This window comes from Mesoplodon mirus (genome assembly GCF_964341445.2).
Source record: "Mesoplodon mirus genome assembly, chromosome: 5".
Taxonomy (NCBI): domain Eukaryota; kingdom Metazoa; phylum Chordata; class Mammalia; order Artiodactyla; family Ziphiidae; genus Mesoplodon; species Mesoplodon mirus.
The window spans coordinates 52,376,228-52,394,385 of record NC_138980.1 but is presented as its reverse complement, the minus strand read 5'-3'; the positions used below and the strand labels follow the sequence as shown (position 1 = coordinate 52,394,385).

Here is an 18,158-nt window from a genome sequence, read left to right as displayed (position 1 = left end):
TTCCACCTTATTCTTCTTCAAATTTGTTTTGAGCCTGTTGTTAGACATTTACATTTTCATATAATTTTAGAATCAACATATCAAATTATGAATAAAAATAAGCTACAGGAATTGAGGTGGACTTTAACTCACAAGTCAGTTTGGGAGAACTGATATCTTTAAAAATTGTCTCTCAATCCAATAACATAATATATTGCTCTACTTACTTAGGTCTTCTTATTTTTCCCTCAGTGATGTTTTGTAGTTTTTCAGTATAGAGATCTTGCATATTATTTGTTATATCTGTTTTCTAGGTATTTAATGTTTTTTGATGTTATTATAAACAGTATCTTTTAAAATATTATAATTGTTTGTTGCTGCTATACAAAAATAGAAATGATTACTCTTATATTGATTTCGTGTCCAGTGACCTTGCCATATTCACTTAGTAATTCTAATATTTTTCTATAGTGTTTTTGGGCTTTTCTATAAATGTAATCTTGTCACCTATGAATAATGACAACATTATTTTTTTCCTGCCAACTCGGTCATGATATTAACTCCTATATCCTGTTTACTAATATTTTAAGATATTTTTCATCCTGATTATGAAATAAAGTGCCTGTAATTTTCTTTTCTTATAATGTTCTTGTTCAATTTGATATCAGAGTTGTGCTGACCTCAGAAGAAGAATAAGGGAATGCTCCCTCTTTCTATTCTTTGGAAGAGCCATGTAAGACAGTTGTTATTTATTTCTTAACTGTTTTATAGAACCCAGAAGAGAGGTAATCTGGGTCTGGAGTTTTCTTTGTGCAAAGCATTAAATCTTCTTGTGGCAGCTTTAATAATTTATATTATGTAGGAATTTTCCCATTTCATCTATATTTTCAAATATCTTGTCATAAATTTGTTCATAATATTGTCTAATTATCTTTTTCATGTCTGTAGGATTTGTAGTGATGTTACTTTCTATATTCCTGACATTGGTTGTTTTTCTGCTTGTTTGCTCCTGCATTTTCTATAGGATTCTTTAGGGGTTTGTCTTGACTTTGTTCATCCTTTCTACTGTACGTTTCTTATTTAATTAACTTCTACACTGTATTTTCTTCTTCTCACTTATGTTCTTGAAATGGATGCTTAGCTCACTGATTTTTTTTTTTTACAGCTTTTCTTCTTTCCTAATGTATGTGTTTTTAAAGCCATACATTAGAGGGAGGTATGTTTCCCTCTAAAAGTATGTTTAACTATCGATACATCATTCATTTATTGACTTCTTTCAGATTTACTAAATATTTTATTTTTCCATTTTTACTCATCTTATTAATTTGGAAAGTTGACAACCCTTAACTATTCCTTTCATGGTTACACTAGAGATCACAACATTCATTCTTGACTTACCAAATCTTACTGTATATGCCACTTATGCCATCTTCCTAGACAGTGCAAAGATCTTAGAACATTGTAGCTTTATTTTTTTCCAGCCAACATACATACCATGATTGTTGTGTAATTTTTGAATTTTTAAACCTGACAAAATATGTGGGAAATACAGTGGGTACAGTGGAAAACCCTAACATACATGTAAATGGAATGTCATGTGGAGAAAGTAAGAGGATTCAGAAATAATGTCTGAAGAGTCAATTGCCAAGAGCTTTCTAAACCTGATAAAAGGCATTAAGATACAAATTCAAGAAGTCCAATGTACCCAAAGCATGTTAAATAAAAGAAATCACACCTAGACACAACATGGTAACATTGCTGAAAACCAAAGACAAACTCTTAAAAGCATTCAGAGTGAGAAAAGGGTGAGAAACAGATTACTGAGAAATGATCAACAATAAGACTGACAGCTGACTCTTCACAAGAAACAAGTGAATTCTATCTTTAAAGAGCTGAAAGAAAATAACTGCAAATGCAGATTCTGTATCCAACAAAAACTTATTTTCAAGAGAGACTGTGGGACAAAGACATCTTCATACAAATTTTAAAACGTATTTGTCAACAAGAAACCCATGATAATGAAAATACTAAAGGATATTATGCAGGGACTTCCCTGGTGGCACAGTGGTTAAGAATCCTCCTGCCAATGCAAGGGACACGGGTTCGAGCCCTGGTATGGGAAGATCCCACATGCCATGGAACAACTAAGCCCGTGCGCCACAACTACTGAGCCCGCGTGCCACAACTACTGAAGCCCCCGCACCTAGAGCCTGTGCTCCGCAATGAGAAGCCCCCGCTCGCTGCAACTAGAGAAAGCCAAGTGCAGCAACGAAGACCCAATGCAGCCAAAAATAAATAAAATTAAATCTTAAAAAAAAAAAAAGGATATTATTCAGGAGAAGGAAAATTATTCTAGATGGAAACTCAGAGATGCAGAATGGAATAAAAAGGAAAAAAATAAATATATGGGTAAATATAAGTAAATATGGACCAAATAAAATAGCAATAATAATAATTTTCCATCTTTTTCTCTTCCTATGCATTAATCCTATTATTTTCCTTTTGATCTATCTTGAAGTTTACTAATTCTCTTTTAAGAAGTATCCAATCTGCCATTATGCCTGTAAAATTCTTGATGTCAGTTTTGTACTTTTAAAATTTGGAATTTTCTCTTGATTATTTTGCATGATTTTCAGTAGTCTGCTGAAATTATCAATCTTGTATTTTACCCCCGGAAGGTAGTAAACATAGTTGATTATAAAACATATGTCTGGGGGCTTCCCTGGTGGCGCAGTGGTTGGGAGTCCGCCTGCCGATGCAGGGGATGCGGGTTCGTGCCCCGGTCTGGGAGGATCCCACATGCCGCGGAGCGGCTGGGCCCATGAGCCATGGCCACTGAGCCTGCGCGTCCGGAGCCTGTGCTCCTCAATGGGAGAGGCCACAACAGTGAGAGGCCCGCATACTGCAAAAAAAAACAAAAAAAAACAAAAACATATGTCTGATTACTCTAATATCTTGAGCCATTGTGAGTATCTCCCTATTTTCTCTTCTTTCCTGTTCATTTTTATCTATGTTGTTTTACCTTCCAGTGTAACTGGTTGTTTTTTATTGTGTGCTGGACATTGTATTGCAGAATTTTTTGTAGAAATAATTTGAGACATAGGGTTATGTTATCTTTTTCCCTAATGAATATATGTTTGCCTTACTGATAGCAATCCATTTTCATTTTAATACAATTTCAGAGATTGGGATGATTTGAACCTAAACTGCAGTCCCTACAAGCACCTATTTCCAGGTTCATTCTCCCTCCTATTGGGTAGTTCTTCTGGGTTTCAACTCAAAGTGATCATTGTTTAACAGCCTCATTCCACTGCCACCACTTTTTGGTCCTGAACTTCAATCCCCACCTTCTTATTCCTGACTCCCCTGGAGTTTAGCTGCTTCCAGCGGAATTGGTGAATGTCTCCAGGGCAAAAGTAGCTCCAAACACATGGTTTACTCACTGACTTTCCTCCAGCCCCAGAACCTGGCTCTGCAGTTCTTCACTCTCTAGCTACCTCTTTACATCTTCAAGCAGATTTTAAGTACTTTGTCCAGTTTTTCTGTTTGTCCTCATTGATCCAAATTATATAGTTTCTCATTAACACAAGTAAAAGTCCTGTGCCTTCTCTTAAAAAATTCACAGACCTGTCCACAACAGGCTGACCCTAGGCAGTGGTTTCCCCCTTTAGATGAGGCATGCATTTTCCCAGTCACCACAGTGTCCAGCTGGTCACTTCCCATTTACATCAGTCCAGTCCTGTTGGCATTTGGGATCGAGACTCTTGCCTTAAATTCTTTCTAAAACAAAGCAAAAGATAAACATTCCAATAGACACTATTTGACCTTCCTGGGTTTATTTCTTCTAAATTTGGCTTTATATACTTGGTAAATAAAGGTTAGGTTTTTTATCATTTTGTTGGGAAAGAGCCTAAAGGTTTTACAGGGTTGTTGTCATTCTCCTCTCCATGTGCCTGTAAGATCTGGAATGTTTAATGGTCCCAGGCTTGCCCTGTGAGGATGGACTGCCAGACTGCCTTGTGCAGCAGAACATCTGCACTAAAAGCTGGTTTCTAGCCTCAGTCATGATGTGAGACCAGGACAGTGTTAAATGGAAGACTGAAGGCAGGATGACTTAGAAACAGATGGTGTATATCTCCCATAGGGTGTGGAGTGCACTTCCAGAGCCAGTATAAGGAGTGCTAATGCTATTAGGATGCCAAGTAGAGTGAAAACAAAACCACAAAAAAAATGAGATAGAAGATTCAACTCTTTCTGTTCAGTAATCAGGAAATATATCTGCTCAAGGACTAGTGGATTCAGAATAGACTTTGTCAAAGGGTCACTAAAATGGAATAAAAGCTTACAAAGATTTCCAGATACCCTGGGAAATACAGAAGGGTGTGATCTTTTTTTAAAAAATGAACTCCTGTCTTTTGCTCAGTCTAATTTGATGAAAAATTTCTGAGTACAGCTGCTCTATGCAAAATAATCTCTACTTTCAGGAAGAAGGTACTTTCCCTAATTTGGGTTGAGAGTGTAGTTTCCAGAACCAGGCTGCCTGGATTCCAATCCCAGCTCTCCTGTATACTAACAATGTGACTTCAGACATGTTATTTAATTTTTCTGTGTTGTAATTTTCCCATATATAAAATAGAAATAATAGTTATACTTATCTCGTAGGGTGAGGATTAAAAAAATAATGCATGTAAAGTACCTAGAACAGTGACTGATCTCAAAAACTGCTAATTATAATTAAATTTGTTTTATTATTATAATTACTTAACAATATTTAACATGCTTATCTTTTGTCTCTCAGAGCCCTGGGTTTCTTATCTCTGTACTATACTCTTTCATTGAATGTTCTAAACAGGCTGTCTTCACAAGACGATTTCTTTCCTAGTTGGAGGTGGGGATTACACTGGGGATTTCCAAATCTTGCTGCTCATTTCAGAAAGCTCTTTGAAAACACAACTTCCTAGGATCCACCCATAGAGAGTCTGATTTAGTAGATCTGGGAAGGCCTGGGAAGCTGAATTTTTTAAAAGGCTCCCTGGTGATTATGATATGCAACCATTTTGGAACCACTGGACTCTGGTGTACCAATTATTAAATATCTGGAGCCAACTGTTAAATATTCACGAATTTTGCAAACTGGTTGTTAAACCGTCAGTAGCTGTTGGCTATGGTGGGAATATTGACATCATGAAAATTGGCAGATGTTACTTTTTCTGTTTTTCTGGACAGCTGGTTGACTATCACACTGCAGGTACAATCTTCTCAGCTCCTGGGATTTGGAGTGTCTCTGACCCTCTTTTGTTTGGGACCCAAAATCTTCACTGTTCTCTGAGGTTTTCTTGATTGAGGTTTGGATCTCCCATGGAATAGGCATTCCTGTGGTTGAAAGGGCTGTCAGCTAGATACCTCTGCATCCATATTCAAACTCTCATTTCTTCAGTGTGAGACAGAAATAGAAAACTGCCCAGTAGTTGCTCTAGCTTACAGATGTGTGATGGTTGGCTCTCACAAAGATTTGAAACAAAATTTGAGGCAGCTTTTACAAAATCATGGCATTGCACATTAAAATCCAGATTCTCTGTGAAGTTTTTCTTAAAAAAAGAAAAAAAGAAAAAAAAAAAAGATCTGGACCTGCTCCTCACTTGATGAATTCTGGCTAAAGCTAAGTGACCACTGGCAGGGGGAAAAGTGTTCTCTCACCTGTCCATTTGTTCATTTATGCTTCCTGCCTGGCCCCTGAGCTTGGAACTCACCTTTGTTGGAAAAGGTGACAGTCCAGGACTTCAGAGATATGAGCTTGTAGTCCTGATGCTGCTTTTAACTCACTGTGTGGCTTTGGCTGACTCACTTTCCCTATAGGAGCCCTAGTTTCTCATTTGCAACCTGGGAGAATGCTCACCTTGTCTGCCTCCCAATGACGTTGGGTGGTCTGAAATGGGAGAGTATGAGCCCTTGACTGCCAGCTGCAGAAAAGTAAAGAATTATTGCTAAATATTGATTCCTGTTATCTACCATCCCCTTAGTGGGGATGAGTGATCCCAGAACAAGGTCTGATAGGAGTAAGTCTTTGAATGCACTGGAACACCGAGAATGGATGGGGAGAGAGGGCTCCATGGTGAGAAAAACAGAAATACCAGTGAACTTGCTGAATCTGCAGTCTCGCTCAGGGAGATCTGGGAACACGAGAATTTAAAGATCATATTATTAACCACCTCCACTTTACAGATAAGAAAATATGGGCTCAGAGGGAGTATGGGCTTGGAATCAGATCTGCGTATCAATCCCAGCAACATTCCTTAACCTCTCTGAGCCTCTGTTTCCTTGTGTGTAAATGGGAAGGTAAGAATCTGTCTTAATAAAGTATTGTGAAGATTCAGTGAGATAATGTGTTTTCAGTACCTAAAACATATTGTAAATGCCCATTAAGTGGCTGCTGCTGTTATTAACTCAAATCAGGCATATGCTAACTGAAGCACTGGCAAACCAGGAAGTAGTTAAGAGAATATGACATATTGCTAGTGGATATTTCCTTATCAGAAAAGAACTTTTCATCAACCAGAAGGGGCTCCTTTTACTTCCCATTGCACTGAGGTAACTTAAATCAGTATTTTTCCTAGCATTTGCTACAAGAGTCAAAAGATACCCAACCGGGCTTCCCTGGTGGCGCAGTGGTTGGGAGTCCGCCTGCCGATGCAGGGGACGCGGGTTCGTGTCCCGGTCCGGGAGGATCCCACATGCCGTGGAGCAGCTGGGCCTGTGAGCCATGGCCACTGAGCCTGCATGTCCAGAGCCTGTGTTCCGCAACGGGAGAGGCCACAACAGTGAGAGGCCTGCGTACCGCAAAAAAAAAAAAAAAAAAAAAAAAGATACCCAACCACACATGCCCAAATCAACAGCAAGTACTGAGAGCCAGAGGTGGCATTAGCATTATAAAGCATTTGCAGAGTCGAACTGGTGTGCGTTTCCCCTTCAAAAATCCTTAAATGTCGACCCTACTCAGCTGGAAATGAAAAATCTGGGCCCAAAGAACACTTATTTATTTTTGATTTTCACTGCTTTGCGTGCCTCTTTTCACCGCCACATCTAAACATCAAGGCAAGAAGTGTTCAAGCGCCTTTGGGCTCCTGAAGTCTGGAACAAATTAGAATTCTTGGAGTCAGTCCTTCTTTTGGACTAAACTCCTTTTTCTTTTCCATTTTCCAATAAAACTTTCAGTTCCAGAGAGTCCTTTCTCAGCCACTCCTTTCCTAATGCAATTCTGTTGGACTTCCACTGTGCAGCTCCTGAAAGGAGCCACTGAACCATGACGCAGCCAGCATTTCAATTCCTGAGCACCAGCTTTCCAGCAGGAGCTGTTCCAGAAGCATCTTTATATCCAGCAATCATGCATTTAACCAAAATGATTGACACAGCATTTTCCTCCCTCTCCAACTTTTCCAGCCCATTAGTCTTTATTTGCCTTCCATGGAAAGACTCCCCCAGTTTGGTTTCCTGCCAAATCAGTGAACGTACAAATACGTGCATAAGTCAAACACACCTACACACCCGTAGATGTAATATGTACTGAGTCTGTGTCTGTATTGAATATTCAACAGTTCATTTCCAGACTTCAAGTCTCCACTGAAGTTTTAGTCATTTGCTTCTTTCCTCCTTTCTTATCTCCCCTTCTTCCTCCTTCACACCCTCCTTCCTTCTTTATTTTCTTTCTACTTTTCCCAGAAACTGCCTCTATTTTTAGTAGTCACTATAGAATCTCCTATTCTTCAGTGTCAAAGAGGCTTAAGAAGCTTTTTAATACAGTCCTCTCACTTTAGTTTTGAGGAAATCTGTGTGCTAGAAAGGAAACCATGTGCCATCAATGGCTTTTCCTTGCCTTTAGGAAAACTTTCAAGCTCCACAGGCATCACCCAGCACTGCATGGCTTGGACCCTGCCCTCTGTGTCAGCCACATCTCCACCTCAGTCTCCACACTGTAACCACACAGACCCTTCAGTCCCTGCCTCAGGGCCTTTACACATGCTTTTCTTTCTTCCTACACAGGCTTTCACACATAGGCACACACCTCCTCTTCACCACTTGACCTTCTATTTATTCTTTAAGTCTCAACTCAAATGGTACTCGTTAGACCACCTTCCTGGCACTCATCAAATTTGTAATTATGTATTTAGTTGTTTAATGTCTCTTCACCTATCAGAAAGCAAGATCTCTAGGGACAAACACCATGTCCCTTCCACCCCACCCCACCCCCACTATTTCTTCAGGGCCATATACAGTGCCTGGCATTTGATAGTTACAACAGATATTAACAAGAAAGTAATAGCGTCTAACATTTATTGAGAACTTGCAAGTTTTAGAGACACTGTTCTAAGATTTTTACATGTATTAACTCATTTAATACTTACAACTATCCTAGGAGGAGGGTATGAGTGGTCAAGTCACCCACCCACTATTACATGGCTAGAAAGTAGCAGAACGAGTTTCTAACCCAGGCATTCTGACCCCAAAGCCTGAACGCTCAACCAGGCCATGCTGTCTCTCTATGAAGTGCTCCATTAATATTCACTGAAGGAATAAATGAAAAATCTATCCAAATTAATAGCGGCAAAACTGAGGTTAAAACTTAAATTGCTTGATTGACAATCCACTCCTCTTTCTATGCAAACAGAGAGCCTCTCAGGTACCAGCAGAATGCAGTAACAAGAAAGAGAAGCAAATTAACAAATTGGTCTGTTGCTGATAAGGACTATGGGATGGACCCTGTGATGTAGATTGTGGAGTGAAGTGGAAATCATCCTTTTAGATTCAGGCAGGACCTACTGGCAGGTGGAAAAATACTGAACCATTGAAGAGGACTTAAGATAAGAAATCAGGTTCTCCAGAAACATCAAGTGGATTTACAGTTATTATCACTAACAATTTAGGTAATTCTCACGCTTTGGATGATACTTTCCAAACCTGATTCTAAAGTATAAGCAACCGTCAATTTTATGAAAGTGCTGGTCAGAATTCTAGGATGAAAGCTCCAGGAGGGTGCCTTGTTTGCTGCTGTATCCACAGCTTGTGAAACAGTGCCTGGCACGTAGTAAGTACTCCATAAATATTTGTTTAACGAATTAATGGAAAATGCACATCAACAAATCCATCAGCAGGTACTAACTAAGGATCTGTCATCAAGTCTACGCAGCTCAAGGTGCAATGGAGAACACAAAGAAAAACAAGTCAGATTCCTTTTCATGGAGAGGTCCTAGTCTAGGTGGACCTGGTAACAACTACCACTATCAATAAAAGCCACCATCTTGGGGATTTGCTTTGTCTAGGTGCTGTGCTATGTCCTTTTATATATTATTAGGTCATTTTCATACTTGTAACATCCTTTAAGATGATGGTACCACTACTAGTCTCCACTTGCAGACGTAGCAACGGAGGTTTAGAGACGCTATTTCCTTGACCACAGTCAAAAAGTCAGGAACTGGTGGAGCCAGGATTTAAACTCAGGTCTGTCTGACTCTGGCATCAACGATGCCAAATGTGCTCATCATCCCATTATTTCAAGATCATCTATGGGGGAGAGGCATGTGGTACTACAAGAGTCTGCAGTATTAGAGGGTGGGGGCGGGGACGGAGGGAGCACTGCAAGTAACACCACTCAGCCTCTCCAGGTCTACATATGCTGCCGACCCGGGTCCGAAATAAATTTCCATTCTTCACCTGCCACAATCCTATTTGTTCTGTAAATCCCAGATTCAGTGACACTTCTTCCTGGAAGGCTTCTCAAACACTATACAGTTGGGTTAGTTATCCCCTTCTTCATGACCCCTCATCATAATACTTCTCATCCCACGTTCTAATCATTTGTGTTTCCCACCTACCAGTCTTCAAGTTCTTCCAGGATAATATTTTATCCTTCCAGGTCCAGTACAGTGCCTGACATACAGTGTGTCATTTCATAAATATTTACAGAATAAATTAATTTTAGGTAGAAAGTGCCATATATGTATCCAACTAATATATAGCAGAATTCAAAAGAAGGAGTATATTTGGGGGCATTAACTGAAGCTCCAAGACAAAGAACTGCTGAAAAGTTGGGTAAGATGCTCACTCAGTGCTACACTGCACATGTGTGGACATAATGGCCTCGGGGGATGAGTGGTGTACAACGTGATCCCGGAAATGTCAACATGGCGGAGGGGTCCTACGTGTACCTGCTCGCAGACAGGGAACTCTTGCTGAGGGCACGACTGTCACTGGTGCTCATTACTGTCCCTGCCCTATGCTCAGGGCTGCAAGGGCCAAGACCAGGAGAGACTCAAGGCGGAAGTCTACCATGGTGGTGAAGCTGAGCCCAGAGCTGCATATACACTTAATCTTATCAAAATGAGCACAAGCAATCTGAAGGATTCAAGACCACAAAACTTACTGACTGAAATACACTGTATTGTGTACACCAAGAATAAAAGTGTTTGAAGAAAGACCCATTCTGCTAAATCATGATGGAATCAGAAGAAGAACAACGGCCCTAGAAGACAACCTTTTACTTGGAATTACCTAAAATGGAACTTCATGTCCACTTGGATGGATCCATTAGTTCCAAAGCCGTGAAGAAATTAAGAGCCAAGAAGCCAGGTCTTAAAACCCATGATCAGATGACTATGATTAACAAGAGAAAGAAAAGAACTTTAGAAGAATGCTTCCAGATGTTTCAAATTATTCATCAGTTTACTACTAGCCCTGAAGATATTTTCATGGCTACAAAAGATGTTATTAAAGAATTCACAGATGATGGTGTCAAGCGCCTTAAACTAAGGAGCATACCCAGAAGAGAAAATGCTATAAGGAATGACTAAAAAGACTTATGTGGAATCTGTACTTGAGAGTATAAAACAGTTTGAAAAAGAAAATGCAGACATTGATGTTAGGTATTTGATAGCAATCAACAGAAGAGGTGGCCCTTCAGTAGCCAAGGAGACTGTTAAGCTTGCTGAAGAGTTCTTCCTTTCTACTGAGGATGCAGTTCTTGGACTAGACCTTGGTGGAGACCCTACCGTAGGACAAGCAAGACTTCTTAGAACCTCTTTTAGAAGCTGAGAAAGCAAATCTGAAGTTGCCATTACATCTTATATAAGAGATTCCAAAGCAAAAAAAAATTAAATAAATAAAATAAAATAAAATAAAGAAACCTAAGTACCCCTGGAGATGCATCCTGATAGAATCAGGCATGAGCCGTTTCTCAGATCCCCTGAGGGAGGATCCCTGGATCTGGTGGACTTTGTGAGACACCATCAGATACCACTGGGTAAGGCTTCAGGTCCTGCAGACAACCCTCTGTTCCTTCTTCCCCCACCCCCAAGGTTGCAATCCATATGGAGAGAAGTACTGCTCTAAAAATACAAATATCATTTAGAAGAAGATGTCCTAAAGTTGGATTGGGGGGCAATGTGGTCATTAAGACTCCTGTCTGGACGTTTGGACTATGTGAACCCAGGAAAGTTATTCTCTCTGAGCCCCAATTTTCTCATCTATACCATTGAGATGACAAAAATCAGACTGTTGGGAGGTCAAAATGAAGCAATACATTAGAAACTCAGCTGAGTGTTCTGTTCTTAAAAAGTATTCAGATGTTTGTCACGGCCACTGCTGTTGCTACTGCTGCTACCTGTCCTCCAGTATTATTATTATTAGGCAAAGTTGGGAGAGTAAGGCATTTTATGCAGAAGTGCACTTCTGAGGAAAAGTACAGAGATATGAAGAAACATCCTGCCCTAGGGTATAAAGACAATTCACGGCATTGGCAAAAAAGGCTATAGATATTTCATGCTGAGAGAGAGATTCCTCTGAACCAAGGTATGAAATGCTCAGAAAATTAGAGAGCTGGTGAAACCATGCTCCATTCCTGTTTTTAAGAGCTAAATGTCAAAATGAAGAGTCCAGCGTATGTGCCTGGATCCAATGTGTGTGTCTTTTCCACTAAACATATAGGCGAAGCTCTGTACGGTGGCTGCCATTTTGTTCCCAGGAAATGATTCCCTGGAAATGTGGGCCGCTGTCTCTTATTCTTTCTGGAGAAGAGTGGTGTGTCATTAGACATCTTTTCATCTAGAAGTATGATACCAGTTTGGGCTCTATGTCTAGCCATCTCGTCTTTTCCTAAGGTTGCCCAAGTAGAAATGTGAAAAGGTGTGATTTGGTCCTTGTGACTGGGATTAGGGAGAGAGGGTGTGCTGGTATAGGTGATCCCTTAGTTGGTCTCTTGCCATTGATCTTCATTGAAATACCTACTTTCAGTCCATAAGACCTTATAGAAGTAGCCAACTAAAGTATACTCCAGAGTAGTTCATTCATCTCATCTCATACTACAGTAGGTCTCCATGGCCCATTAAAACTGCTTATCCTTCTCTTTACATCTATTATTTGAGTTTACCCTCCCTTCTGTCTTCTTCCCCTTAAGTCCTTGTGATGCTCCTACCACCCTAAAGGGCTGACAGTACTACTTACCTACCGCTCTCTTCCCCCCACCCCCCAAAACCCTCACATGCACCCTATGTTTTTGGCCACTGTGATTTTTTTTTTCAAACTGATCCTTCAACTTAAATGCCCACATCCTATTATGATTATCAAAAGAGTCTGGGCTTATGTGCAGGTTGGATGTAGTAATAACTGGGGGATAACACAGGATTATTTGATTTCTTGTGTATTGGTTTTTTACCCAGAGATGACCTGTTTGGTTTGAAATTTGGCTTAATTGTGTCACTTTGGCAAGAGCAGAAGGGGATGGACTAGAAATCTCTGTGAGGCTAGGATGCAGGGTTTGCTAGATGGAATCAAGAGTATAAACTTTCTAGTTAAGCATATTATAACCTGTGGGGGTAGTTTGCATTTTAACCTATGTACGTCCTCATTTAACCAGCTTTCAGACTTTAAGCAACCTTAAAATTTTGGAAAACTTCTGGTACACAAATGCAGATGAAAGAATTATCATTATTCTTACACCCTGCAGGGAAATGCATGTTGATTGTAAAACTGTATAAATGTCAGTTGAGTGATTTAACAGGCTTGGTTATTGAGCTTGTTAACAACAGATGTCAGATAAGAAAAACAGCAGGTGAGGGTAGACTGGAGGAGTGGGCACTGGCTGCTGACAGAGGGAGGAGTGACAGCTGACACGACGGGAAGGTCCAGTAGAGACTACAGTCTCACCAAGTATGAAACTGTCTGGGAACCAAAACAAATAAAACACCCTACGACCTTAGGAGTCCTTACAGGAGTTATCATATACACCAGTGGTCACAATTATTAATCAACAACGAGTTACCATATGTCTACTATGTACCAGGTTCCATTCCAGGAAATTCAGAATACAAAAAATTATAAAAAATAGAACCTTGCTCTGAAAATATTTACCATCTGCAACACTACCACATTGGCCAAGCTGAAGCTGTGTATATTAAGCTCTTTTTACAAATGTTGGGACATGCATAGAACCTATTAGGAGGTTTTTCTCTTGAAAATACATAAAATTATTTAGCTACTTATAAGATAAATTTGTTTACTGCTTTCTCAAAGATGCCATTTCCTGACAGTGCTAATGATGGAGGAATTTCAGAATAATGACCTCATAAAGTTCATGCAGCTGTCTCTCTGTGCAGACTTAGATAGCACACAGCCATGACCTCACTCAGGCCAGGGGCAGGTTTTAATAGCTTGATAGGACTATGGTCAGAAATCCAGTTTGGTATAAACTGTTTTCTCTCTTTACTGGTAACTTATTTAATGAAAGGAAATATCTCATTAAAGATGCATATTTTCCCCAAGATTCCATGGGGATGGGGCCATGGTACCTATAGGTCATTAGACAAAATGAGAATGGAGTCTTGAGATAGATCAGGAACCCCCAAACTCATCCTTGTACTTCAGTCATTGGAATGCTTTGGATATTGTATTCCATCATGCCAGTCATTTAGCGTTGAGGAGTCTTCTAAAGAGTGATTTAGGGCATTTTTCCTGGGGAAAGAGCTCCTCTATAAAGGAACTTCAAGAAGTCCAAGAAGGTAGGCTCTGTGTCTGCTGAGAGACAGGAGAGGCAATCAGGCAGTGGCGTAGCTCGTGGTACTGGGGAGTAAGATGATTTGCTGCCCTCATCCTATGGAAGGTATGGGTGAGAGTGAGCATAATGGGACCCTTATGATAGCAGCAGGCAGACCCAGGGCCAGTCATTTATTTAAAATGGAGAAAGGAATGTGTATTTTCATCCCACTGTCCACCAAACGTTTTTTAGGGAAAAAAATGAGAGTAGGAGGAAATTAAGAGTAGGAAAATGCTATACAACTGCTTGCTCTTTCGAGCATCTTAAAATCTGTGGCAGGTCGGGAAAAACATGGTGAGAATGCTGAATGGAGAGTCAAGAAACCAGGAAAAACATGGTGAGAATGCAGAATTTGGAGTCAGGAAACGTAAGTTCAAGTGTAGTTTCTGCGGCTGACACCCTTACTGTGCGATTGAGGACAACATTCCCCCACCCCAGAGCATCCACTCCTTGCCTGTCATATAAGGGAGTTAGATAAAGCCTCTATAGGTCCTTCCATTCCTGGCATTCTAGGGTTTAGTAATAAGCTAAAACAACGATCTTGTTTTTTAATGTATTATAAGACACAAGGAAATGTATACAGTGAAGTGACCTATAAATTCTGCTGCACTTTAAATGTGAATTCGATGCAAATACAGAATGAAAAATCAGGGTGAAAATCATTACCCGCTATAGATTAGGAAGTATAATGTTGTTCCTTTGTAGTGGGAAGAATGAATCTTGCACAAGCTGAAATAAGCACTGAAAAATGTTGGAATAACTAGACACTATGGTAGTCTGGGCTTTCTTCCCCCTTGGTGAGACTTTTCTATTTTTGCACCCATGCTTAGATGGGGGACAAATATCCTTGAGATTCTACATGGGACAATGGTGCAAGCACGTAGAGGAATGTCAGGTCACCTGGGCACAGTCACAAGTAATGACATCATATATAGGTTTATATGATCCAGAGGACCTGAGGGTATACAGCCTCTGGTCAACCTGAGGTAGTATCTACCTGTCCTGAGAGATAGGAAAATTTATCCAATTGTTACACTTGAACTTGAGCTGAGAAGACAGCCTGGGAGACGGGAATTCATGATGACTGGGTGCCACAACATGTGTTAGCACTTGACATATTTTCTTTCACTTAATCCTTAGACTAAAAGCACCCTATCAGAAAACAGTTTTTAAACATTATTTGATTTTCTGATTCCTATTTGTAAAATGGTGAAATGAAATCTTGGAGAGGTTAAGTAGGTCTTAACAGCCAGTAACCAGTAGAAGCTGAGATGGAAAGGTTCCCTGATTCCAAAACCTGTCCTCTTCCACAATACCTCACTGCCTCTGGAAGTCCTAGTTTCCACTCTAGTTCTGCCTTTATTTGACTGTGGTACCTGAAAAACAATCACTCAGGTTCTTGAATCTCAGTTTGCTCATCTGTTAAAAATCACATAAACAACCAGCCAACCAACCACAACAGTGACTATGTGGCCTCTGTTCTTTTTCTATGGTTTGTGGATGGATATGACAGGGCTACAGTTAATTCACGGGGAACGGTGCCTCTCAGTCATGAAACACGGTGGCCCTCAACTTTAAGAGGGCTTTGTACAACCTGAAACTATACGTAAACTGTATCATATATTTATACATCTGTATTGTTTTAGAAAAGAGTCCAAAGCCTTCCTGAGGTTCTCCATGGAATCTGTATCTCCAAATGCCTAAGAAACTTCTGATTAGTAGATCTCCTTGTGGTATCTTCGAGCTCAAAACGTCTGTAACAAACTGAAATAAACTAGGGTTTGGTACACGAAGGGAGTTCAAAGGCAGAACTTACACTTGCACCATAGGCTATGCAGGGTCACGGAAACAGACCTGGCAAAGAGTCGAGGATTCGGGATCCTGGTTTACTCTGCCTTGTCATTCAAAGAGATGCTAATTCCTGCCTACCTCTCTGCTTGTAAACAGTTACTATAAAACCAAATGTGATAATATGGATGAGAGCGCTCTGGAAAAACATAAAGTATCCTGCAAAAGTATGATATTAACTGTGAGATATTAAAGTATCAAGTCGTTTCACTAGTTGTCTGTCAACTGAGAAAGAGGGAAAATTGCAAACTCCATCAGCAAAATTTAGAACCTCTGCTTTTTCATCCTTCAGCAAGGTCCTACAGCTGATACTTATGTGTATATTTCCTTGACTTTAGTGAGAATCAGTTGCAAATACAGCTTGCAGGATTCAGATGGAGATCATCACCAGTCTGGAAGCTGATATATAGAACTTAAGGTTTCTTCTCTAGGCAAGATATTCTTTTTTTATCTCCTTTATTCCATTAGTCAGTGATTGTTAAAGAATGGTCCAGAACCAGCAGCATGAGCATTATTCATGAACATGTTAGAAATGCAAATTTTCAAGCCCCACCCCAGACCTACTGAATCAGAAATTCTGGGGGTGGGCAGTGCAGTCTGCATTTTAATAAGCTCTCCAGGGAATTCTGATACACTACATGCTCAAGTTTGAGAACCACTGCCTTAAGTGATTATCCCAGGACAGACCTCCTGGGCTCATATGTTCGTTATGGGTACTCGAAAGAGAATGACAGGGTTCCAGTAACCTGGAAGAGTACCTAGTAGAGTTCCCTAAAGGGCTAGTATAGGCAAGGTTGGGCTGGGGGACACCAGGGTTAGCAAACACGACAGGTGTAGCCCGAAACATGCTCAAATAGGCCTCTTGTGTATATGGCCCCATGTTAGGTTTTACAGAGCTGAGAAAGAAGAATATGGCCCTGTTTCAAGGAATGCAACTCTTGGAAGATTCAGAAAGTATAGATACCCTTGGTACCCTTGCAGCCAAAGAGTGATAGCAATCCAAAATTAAACCATACATGTCTAAAAGTTAGCTCTGTGGTTAAGCTTTCTTCTCTGAGCCTCGAAGTTATAGAACAGAACAATAAATATGAAAACAACTAATGCTTATAAAGCATTTATCATATCCCTAGCCCTGTTTTAAGTGATTTTTATTTGTTAGTGGCGTTACCTGTTTTTAGCTGTTTACCGTACCAAGGCCTATGCTGGGCTCTGAAAATACAACTGTGAGAGTCTAACTGCCCTCAGGGAGCTCACACACCAATGGGGAAAAATCAGAAGAAATGAGCCCATTACTGTTCCAGCGAGATGGAGTATGAAGTGCAAGTTCAGGGTGTCTTCAGAGGCCTAGATGAGGCAGCTACACTCAGTCTTATGCAAACAGAGGTTTCTCAGAGGAGGAAATGCCTAAATTTAGGCTTCCAAAGGATGAGAGGAATTGGTCATTTTAGGAGAAAACTGAGATTTAGGGCACTTGGACAACTGTACTCCAGGTCACATAACCTGTGAGTAAGTGGTGTGTTGGGATTTGAATTCAGGTCAGTCCATTTCCAAAGCCCTTGCTTTTAACCATTAAGGTTAGGCTGGAAAATAGGTTTTATCAAGCCTGTCAATCCTGACAAATTGGTAAGGGCTTCCAGGAATGCTGATGATGAGGGCTCTGAGGGCTCAACTGGAAAGAATGCCATGATCAATTAGTGATGTCTGCCTTGGGTACAGAAGAGGGGAGTGTATGTGTCATGCACTTGCTGTCCCTGCACTGCAGAGTACTGCCTCTAGGACTTAGCACAAAGAGGGACAGACCTGCAGAGCTATTTCTAATTCATGGAAGACTGTCTCTGACCTCAAGGAACTTATAGCTCTATGGCATCAGTGGGGGCCTATTATATATTACCAGGAGGTAGTCAGTGACAGCTCAGGCTGTTATGAGCTGATGGAGCATTCAGGGAGAAAGGGAATAAAGTTTTCTTTATTTTTTTTAATTAAAAAAATTTTTTTTTAATTTTTTGGCCACACTGTGCAGTATGAGGGATCTTAGTTCCCCAACCAGGGACTGACCCCGCACCACCTGCAGTGAACGTACAGAGTCTTAACCACTGGACCGCCAGGGAAGTCCCTAAAGTCTTCTTTAAAAAGTGAAGATGCTGATGAAGTGTAACTGTGAAAAACAAACAACAATAAAGAACAATCTTATGAATGAATCTACTAAGCTTCACAATTTGTAGGCCAATTCACTTTTCAAGTTTTACTTCTGTTA

At 40.3% G+C, this 18,158-nt stretch overlaps 1 protein-coding gene and 1 pseudogene across 5 annotated transcripts in view; both read left to right on the top strand.

The window, feature by feature from the left end:
- Nucleotides 1-18,158, top strand: part of GRIA1 (glutamate ionotropic receptor AMPA type subunit 1) — a gene marked incomplete at its 5' end in the record, with an annotated part of 316,249 nt that overhangs the window by 121,801 nt on the left and 176,290 nt on the right. The window lies entirely within an intron of this gene.
- Nucleotides 10,467-11,300, top strand: LOC309805482 (N6-Methyl-AMP deaminase-like; annotated as a pseudogene). The gene has a single exon. The product of its transcript is annotated as a N6-Methyl-AMP deaminase-like (transcript).